The following is an 8,434-nucleotide window of genomic DNA, read 5'->3' as shown; positions in this document are numbered from 1 at the left end:
GAGGATGACTGAGTGGCCAGAAAGTCAAAGGGAAAATTACTGGGCAGAATCTAAGAAATCTAAGTGCTAGAAATAGCTATCTTATAACTAGCTGTGTAATCTTGAACAAGTCACTTAAACTACCAGTTGGTCCCCATATTCTGTGAATAAGATGAAGGCAGTGGTTATCTTTAAAGTCTTTTCCATCATAATTAATTATTTGAATTTTACCTGCCAAAAGTTTGCCAAGGACTGGTCCTAAGAATGAATAAATACAGATCCACTGTCACAGGCTACACATCTACATTTAGATGCTATGATGGAAGGGTGTGCAAATGTAAACTCACTCTATGGAAGCAAAGAAAGTTTTCCTTTCTCTCTTGGTACATTGCCTAGAGACCAGGGTGGTATGCTAATAACTGCCAAAAATACTGTATGAATGGCAGCTAGTACTCACCCAACATATAAAGAACCCATTGGGAGGATAGCAGATTTAGTTTGAAACTCTTAGGTTCCAAACAAATGAGAAACCTTTCTTTAGGGCAGAAGCTATCTGACATTTCTTCACTGAATGCAAAAATTCCTTGTGGTACTATATGTTCCCACTAGCCAAATAAGCTCCCCATACTAGAATCTCCTGCAAAGCTTTGACTCTGTTTAGACCATACTTCATTACTCCTGATAAGCCTACTCAGAGCTGGTTCTAAAATTCTCCTCATTGACTATGGATTGGATGGATATTACATCAGGTATTTATTTTTGGTTTCTAGATCCGGGCTGTCTCTCTTACTGTTAGCCATATACTCTTTTTTCTGACTAATCAAGATTACATAATTTTCAAATTTAGAGTTTGTCAGAGAAATAGAACTCAGCTACTTACCATCCTTACCTCCTGAGCATAAGGAATTCTTATAAATTTGCCACATGCCTTATTGAGCTTGGTGTAATGGTGATGTGATGATGATGGTAATGATGACAGTGATAATCATTATGATAATATTTGAAAAAAACTTTAAAATCATTTTCCTCCAAAAAGAGTTGGGGATTTACAAAAGCATAATACTAGCATTACATTAACTTGTTTGAATCTCTTAACAATACTGTGAATAAGGAACCACAGTTATTATAATCCTCATTTTACAGATGAAAAAACTGAGTCTCAGAGAAGCAGTGGTTTGCCTATTTCACATGGTCATGGGGGCAATAAGTTTCAGAAATAGAAACTGAACCCATGACTTCCTGATACCAAATATAGAACTCTACGCACCACATAAAACTATACTGGTATGATGTGATTGGGATTTTGTGTAAACCATTAAAATATGAAATAAATGAATTCTTTATTCATAATATTGCATTAAGTTTTTTTACTTCATTTCTCAAATTGGAATGTAAATTCTAACTAATTAGCTCAGTTACTAATAAATCTTGCACTTTTTGTTCATAGAATATTTGAGCTAGAAGAGATTGTAGCAGTCCTTTAACCCACTCCTTTCATCCAATACAGGAAGAAACTGAGGAATAAAAAAAATACAGATATCCAGTCACATAACTGGTAAGTGTTGGAGAGAATTGTGAGAACTGAAGCCAGGGCTCTCCAAGTGCCATGTCCAAAAATTTTTCCACTGTGCTATCTTACCTCTTTAATTGAAGCAAAGGCTTGGTCACCTAAGCATTGGAGTCAACTCATCCATGACAACATATTTTGCCCCTACAAGTTGTCTGTGAAAGACTATTGTCTTCTCCAAGTTTTTTTGTTTCTTAAAGACATGGGAAACATCAGATACACACTCTTGGTAAAAATCTAATTAGCTTAGTCTTGAGCAAGAGCTCACCAGTGATTGCCACTGCTAGCAACCTGACCATCTGGAACAAATATGCCAAATTTCTTCCTACCATGATACTTGCTTCCCCTTTCCTCAGTATGCTAGACTATCACAGACTATGTTTATTCCTGGGTGCTGATCCACTACCCAAAATGTCATTATATCCCTTTGATTCATTGTCACTACCTGGAGTTAATTCAGAAAAATTTCTAAATATACCTTATACTTAACTCATGCTTGGGTTTTCCCAAATGGAGACCTGGCTTCCATAAACACATTCAATGTTGCAATGAATCTAGCTAGGACAGATTTTATTCCTCTATAGAAAATACAAAAAATGCAAAAGACTCACAATAGGCCACAGAAAAATACAGAAACACATAAAGCTTTCAAATAAGACATCAAATGCAGAGTGAAATAAGCAGAACCAGGAAAACACTGTACACAGTAATAGTAATATTGTGGAATGATCAAATGTGATATCGACTTAAATACTATCAGCATACAATTCTGAGAGACTTGTGACAAAAAATGTCCTCCACCTACAGAAAAAGAACTGTTGGAGGAGGAAAGCAGATGAATGCATACATTCTTCAATTGTTTATTTGGTTATGTTTTGGAGTTTGGGTTTTATAAGATTATTCACTTATAAAAATGAACACTGTGGAAACACATATAACCCAGATTGAATTCTATGCCAGTTCTGGGATCAGGGAGGAAAGGAGGGAGGGAGACAATTGGATCATATAAATTCCCAAAACTTATATGGAAATTTATAATATTTAATTGGTAAATGGCAATTGTATTTCATTGGTAAATATTTTTAAAAAACAAGCCATCAGATCCTCATGGAAAGGAGCTAAGGTTGAGGTTACTTTTGGAGCAACCCATTGATATTCTCATGGTCCTCTAGTTCCCATAGAGAATGCTAGTCCTTACCTTCCAGGCTCATAGTGCCACACAGTGGCTCAGATTGCCTTTAAAAAATAAACATATTTTGAGTCTACTTAACAAAGAATTCTCTTCCCATTGCACCTACACTATATAAATATCTAAATGACTTTTTGCTCCAAGAAAAATGTTTATCAAGAACTACTAAAGAGATATTCTTCATCCCCCAACACAATGCAGAATGCACCTTTCTCTATTTAGAAAGTCTGATCCCTGAAATCCCAAACTTGGAAATGGTAAACCTTGGGATAACCCATAAGATAATCCCCATGGCTGTCCAAGGAATCTGCCTTCTCTGGCTAGAAAACTAGATTTTGGTATCATGCTAACTTGAGAATCTAAAATTCTCTTCCTTCACATAGGAATTTGGATTCACAAATATTAACTTGGAGCCCCTCTGAATTTCCTTCCAACTGATCATTACAAAGCTTCTCAAAAGGACAGAAATCAAAACCAAATTCTAGGGGGCTGACTGAAAGCATCACAGACTTACCCCTGAGGGCCAGACATTGGCAGTGATACTCAAGACTTGATAGCACAGAGCTCAATCCCTGCAGTGGGGCAGCAGCAAGGAGGTCACAGTGGTGACAGAAAAAGCAGGAAAGATAGCCTCAGGGCAAAACACATGGTACAGTATACTACACAGACCCACCCTTGAAAATCCAAGCTCCTGGAAGTAGGGCTCAGAGCTCCGACAGCAGCAGCAACAGCAACAGACAGCAGCAGTGGCAGCAGTGGGGGCATCAGTGGCAGTGGCAGTGGCAGCGGAAGCAGGAAGCAGGAACAGTTGCAGTGGCAGCAGCAGCAATAGCTGAGTAAGGTAGTCTCAGAGCAAAAATCTTTGAACCACACTACACATAGATCTACCTGTCCTCACTCAGGCTTCTGACAGGGAAGGAAAGATAGTACCAAGACAAAGCCTTGAGAGACAGAAACTAAGAGAGCAATGACTACCAACATGTAGAAATCCCAGTCCTCCAGCAGCAAAAGGAGTAAACAAGACCACAAAAGGCTCTTGACCCTGGAAAATTTCAGTGGAGAAAAAAGAGCAAAATACAGAAGCAATCGGAGAGAATGAGAAATAAGCAAACACATGGAAACTCCCCCCCCCAAAATGGAAATTGTTCACAAGCTCTGGAGGAACTCAAAAAGGAGTTCAAGAACCAAGGAAGAAATATAGAAGAAAAATGGGAAGAAAGGTAGGAAAAGGAAATGAAAGTAATACAAAAAGAAAATGATAGCTTAAAAGACAAAATTGTCCATATGACAATGAAAGAAGAAAGGGCAGGATTAAAAGAGGAAATCAAAATGATAGTGAATACACAGACATTATTCATAAGTCTGAATGTGAATGGAATGAACTCACTTATAAAATGGAAGCAGATAGCAGCATGGATTAAAAACTGAAGTCCTATCATATACTGTCTACAAGAAACACACATGAGGCAGATAGACACACATAGGGTAAAGATAAGAGGTTGGAACAAAATCTACTGGGCATCAACTGAGAAAAAAAGGCAAGAGTCTCAATCATGATATCTGATAAAGCCAAAATAAAAATAGATCTAGTTAAAGGAGATAGGGAAGGTAATTACATCCCAATAAAAGGCAATATAGACAATGAATAAATATTAGTACTCAACATATATACACCAAATGGTATAGCATCCAGATTTTTAAAGGAGAAACTATTGGAGCTTAAGGAGGAAATAGATAGTAAAACTATACTAGTGACAGGCCTCAACCTTCCTCTAGTATATCTAGATAAATCAAGCCAAAAAATAAATAAGAAAGAATTAAAAGATGTGAATGATATTTTAGAAAAATTAGAATAAATAGATATATATATAGATAAAAGAGAATAGGAATAAAAAGGAATATACCTTCTTTTCAGCAGAACATGGTACATTTACAATGATTAACCATGGTTAATATTAATAAAATAATAATATACTAGGGTATAAAAACATTGCAAACAAATGCAAGAAAGTAGAAATAATAAATGCAACTTTTTCAGATGTTAATGTGATAACAATTATAATTAGAAAGGGTACATGGATATTCAAAATTAAAATTAATTGGAAATTAAATAATCTAATTCTCCAAAACTGGTGGCTTAAAGAACAAATCATAAGCAATTACTGATTTCATTGAAGAGAATGACAATGAGGAAACAACACATCAAAATTTATGGGATACATCCAAAGCAGTACTCAGGGGGAAAGTTATACACCTAACTGCCTATATTTAAAAAGAGAGAGAGAGGAGATTAATGAATTGGATATGTAACTAAAAGAAAACTAGAAAAAGAACAAATTAAAAATCCTCAGATAAAAAACAAATTCAAAATCCTAAAGAAATTAATAAAATTGAAAGAACTATTAAACTAATTATAAGGCTAGGAGCTGGTACTTTGGAATAAAAACAAATAAAATAGATAAAGTACTGTTTAATGTAGTGAAAAATGAAAAACCTTGGAATAAGCCATCCTCATCTCAAATTAGACTATTGGACTAACATAACTACTTGTCAGTCTTCCTTTCTTAGGCCTCTCCCCATTGCAATCCATCCTCCAGTCATGTCAAATTGACTTTCAATGATCTTCTATCTAGCTGATCATGTCATTTCTCCAACAGCTGTTCAGGAAACTCCAGTAGCTCCCTATTACCTACAGGATGAAATATAATATCCTCTTCTTGTCTTTTAAAGTCCTTTGTGACCTGATCCCTTCATACCTTTCCAATCTCCTTACACTTCATTCCACTTCATGTACTCTCAGATCCAATGACACTGGTCTCCTTGCTTGTTCTTTACACAAAATACTCCATTTCCTATTTCTGTCCATTTTCACTAGCTGTGTCCTGGAATTCTCTCCATCCTGATCTCTGCCTCCTGGCTTCCTTGGCTTAATTTAAGTTTCCAACTAAAATCCTACCTTCAATAATAAGCCTTTCTTGATTTCTTTGAATGCTAACACCTTCCCTCTGTTAATTATCTCCAATTTATCCACTACATACTGTGTTTTTTCATAGTTGTTTGAATATTATTTCCTCAATTAGATTCTTTAATAAAAAGGTCCTTTTTCTTTACTTTTCTTTTCATTCTTCCTTCCTTTCTTTCCTTTTTCCTTCCTTCTTTTCCTTTTTTGCCATTTTTTGTAACCCCAGGATTTAGCACAATTCCCAGAACATATAGGCACTTATTAAAAATGTCCTGAGTTGACCTGGTCATTTTCAACAATCTTGCCATCATCAATCATATTGCTAACAGAGAAATATTCCTGGCTTGAGATTCTAAGGTCTCCCAGGGTTACTAATGATATCTTTACTCTTCTATCTATTGCCAATTTGAAAACATCAGAAAAAAATTAGCCTTTACACACACCACAGTCTTGACCTCATTGTGCATTTCAAACCACAAGCATTTAAAATGTAAATAAGTCAAATGTCCAATTCCCCCTAACCTCTTTTCTCTAAAAATATTTCAGGTTAAAGTTGTTCACCATTCAATTATTTATGTGCATTATTGTAAGATGTTTGTCTGGAACACATTAATATCTGAGAAAAGCTTAGAGCTTTTTTGCAAAACTTCTTCATCTTCAAAAATAAAAAATAAAACTTGTTCTAAAAAATGCTCTAGTTCAACTTGAATTCCTAATTTTGTGGAGATATGGACTCAGTTCATTATCATTTCAAGGAGGAGATCCAATTACAAAGGCAGGTGGGGAATGAAGAGGAAACAAACTTGCTATTAAATAAAAACAAATAATTTTATTAAATTCTACTGGTTGGATTTTTGGGCTCTGGATTAAAAACTGGACCACCCACATTCAATTGAATAGTCAATCAATAAACATTTATTAATCAATTAACTATGTGTCAGACACTGCACTAAACATTGGGGATACAAAAAGAAACAAAAGTCAGTCCCTGCCATGAAGGAACTTATAATCTAATCAGAGTGACAACATGAAAACAAATATAGTCAAAGCAAGCTATATACAGGACACATGGGAAATAATCAATAGAGGGAAGGCACTAGAATTAAGAGGGTTTGAGAAAGGCATCCTGTAAAAGATGGGGTTTTAATTGGGATGTAAAGAAAGCCAGGGTTATCAGTAGGCAGAGTTGAAAAAGGAGAGCATCACAAATAAAGAAATCAGTCATAGGTAGCTATGCAATATTGGGCAAGTTATTTCTTGGCTTTGAACCTGTTTCCTTGTGTAGTGAAAGTAGTCATCACTCAGTTCCTTCCATATCAAAACTTCTAGGAAAAAGGACTGTGTCCCTTACTCAAAGATATTACTATTCAAAGGTATTCTATTATTTAGAGATTTAGGATTAAGAACTCTTTTGAAACAAAAATATCACCTGGGAAAGTTAAACCTATCAATCATCCACACCTTAGTATAATCTTCTTAAGATTCATGAATAATTTAATATTTCAGTGAAATCAAAGGCACTCAGGGAAAGAGAATTTTAACTGTGGAGAAGACCAAAGAATGTTTGGAGAGCTCAGAGCACAACAGGCTTTGTCTTGACAAAAGAGAACAATGACTTCATGGAAAAGAGAGAAGGTAAATAAGTGGACATAGAAGGGACCTCAAAACAACATAGACTGCATTACAGTCTTATCTATGTCTCTGGGAGCTGAACTTGTTACTATAAAGACAGAAATAAAGTAATTAATCTGAGGGGACAGGAAAATAGCAGTTGCTGTTAATAGCCCTAACGTGGACCCAAAATTTCTCTCACTTTTAGGTTGTCCACAAAAAATTAAATATCAAAGAGATTCTGAATCATTGGATTGATATTTGATATAAAGTTCCCCATTCTTTTCCATTTCATAATTTATTGAGATAGGACCCAGATTAGGGTCCCTTTACCTCTGCCTGCTAAGGATACATGACCACTGCCAGGGCCATGTCCAAGAAAATGTTATGGCCTTAGCATCATAGATTTAGAGCAAGGATAGATTGTGGAAATCATCTAGTCCATTGGTTCCCAATTTTGTATTGTTGTTGTTCCACAAACCCCTTTCTAAAACAACAAAAATAAAACATAGTGGGAAGTCCAGGTTGATTTAACATACTACATATAATGTTCTATAATTATTTATTGCTGAAGTTTGCATAAAAATAGCATAAACCCTTTGGCTTACCATCATGAACACCAAGATCTTATACCACTAAATAGTAACCACTGATCTAGTCCAAACAGCTCATTTTACATATAAAGAAACGAGTGTCCTGAGAAAAAGAACCATTTATTCAAATTCATAGAGGCAATGAGTAGATCAAGATCCAAATCTGAGGCTTACCAATTATAATCCAGAGTTCTTTCTGCTGTGCTCTGTTGTCTGTCTAAGGTAGGTGTTGTCAAGGGAACACTTACTAGTGACCTTGTGATATAGTCATTACTGCTCAATCTTAGCAGTAGTCTATTCAGTACCTACATCCTTCAATCGTTTACTGCATGGTCCACAGTGCATAAGATTCTCCCCGAGGATACTCAAAGCACAATGGAATAAAAATGAAGTCTTGCAAAGAAAGCCATCCAGATAAACTGACCCCCAAGGACTGCACTACTCTGTCACAAAGAGGTCTTATTTGGCTCTTATATCCTCCTTCTTGTCACTTCTCAGTATAAGGGATATTATAAGGATATCAGGATAAAGGG

This window comes from Monodelphis domestica, chromosome 7, assembly GCF_027887165.1.
Source record: "Monodelphis domestica isolate mMonDom1 chromosome 7, mMonDom1.pri, whole genome shotgun sequence".
In the NCBI taxonomy this organism is placed as follows: domain Eukaryota; kingdom Metazoa; phylum Chordata; class Mammalia; order Didelphimorphia; family Didelphidae; genus Monodelphis; species Monodelphis domestica.
This window is presented reverse-complemented; position numbering follows the sequence as displayed.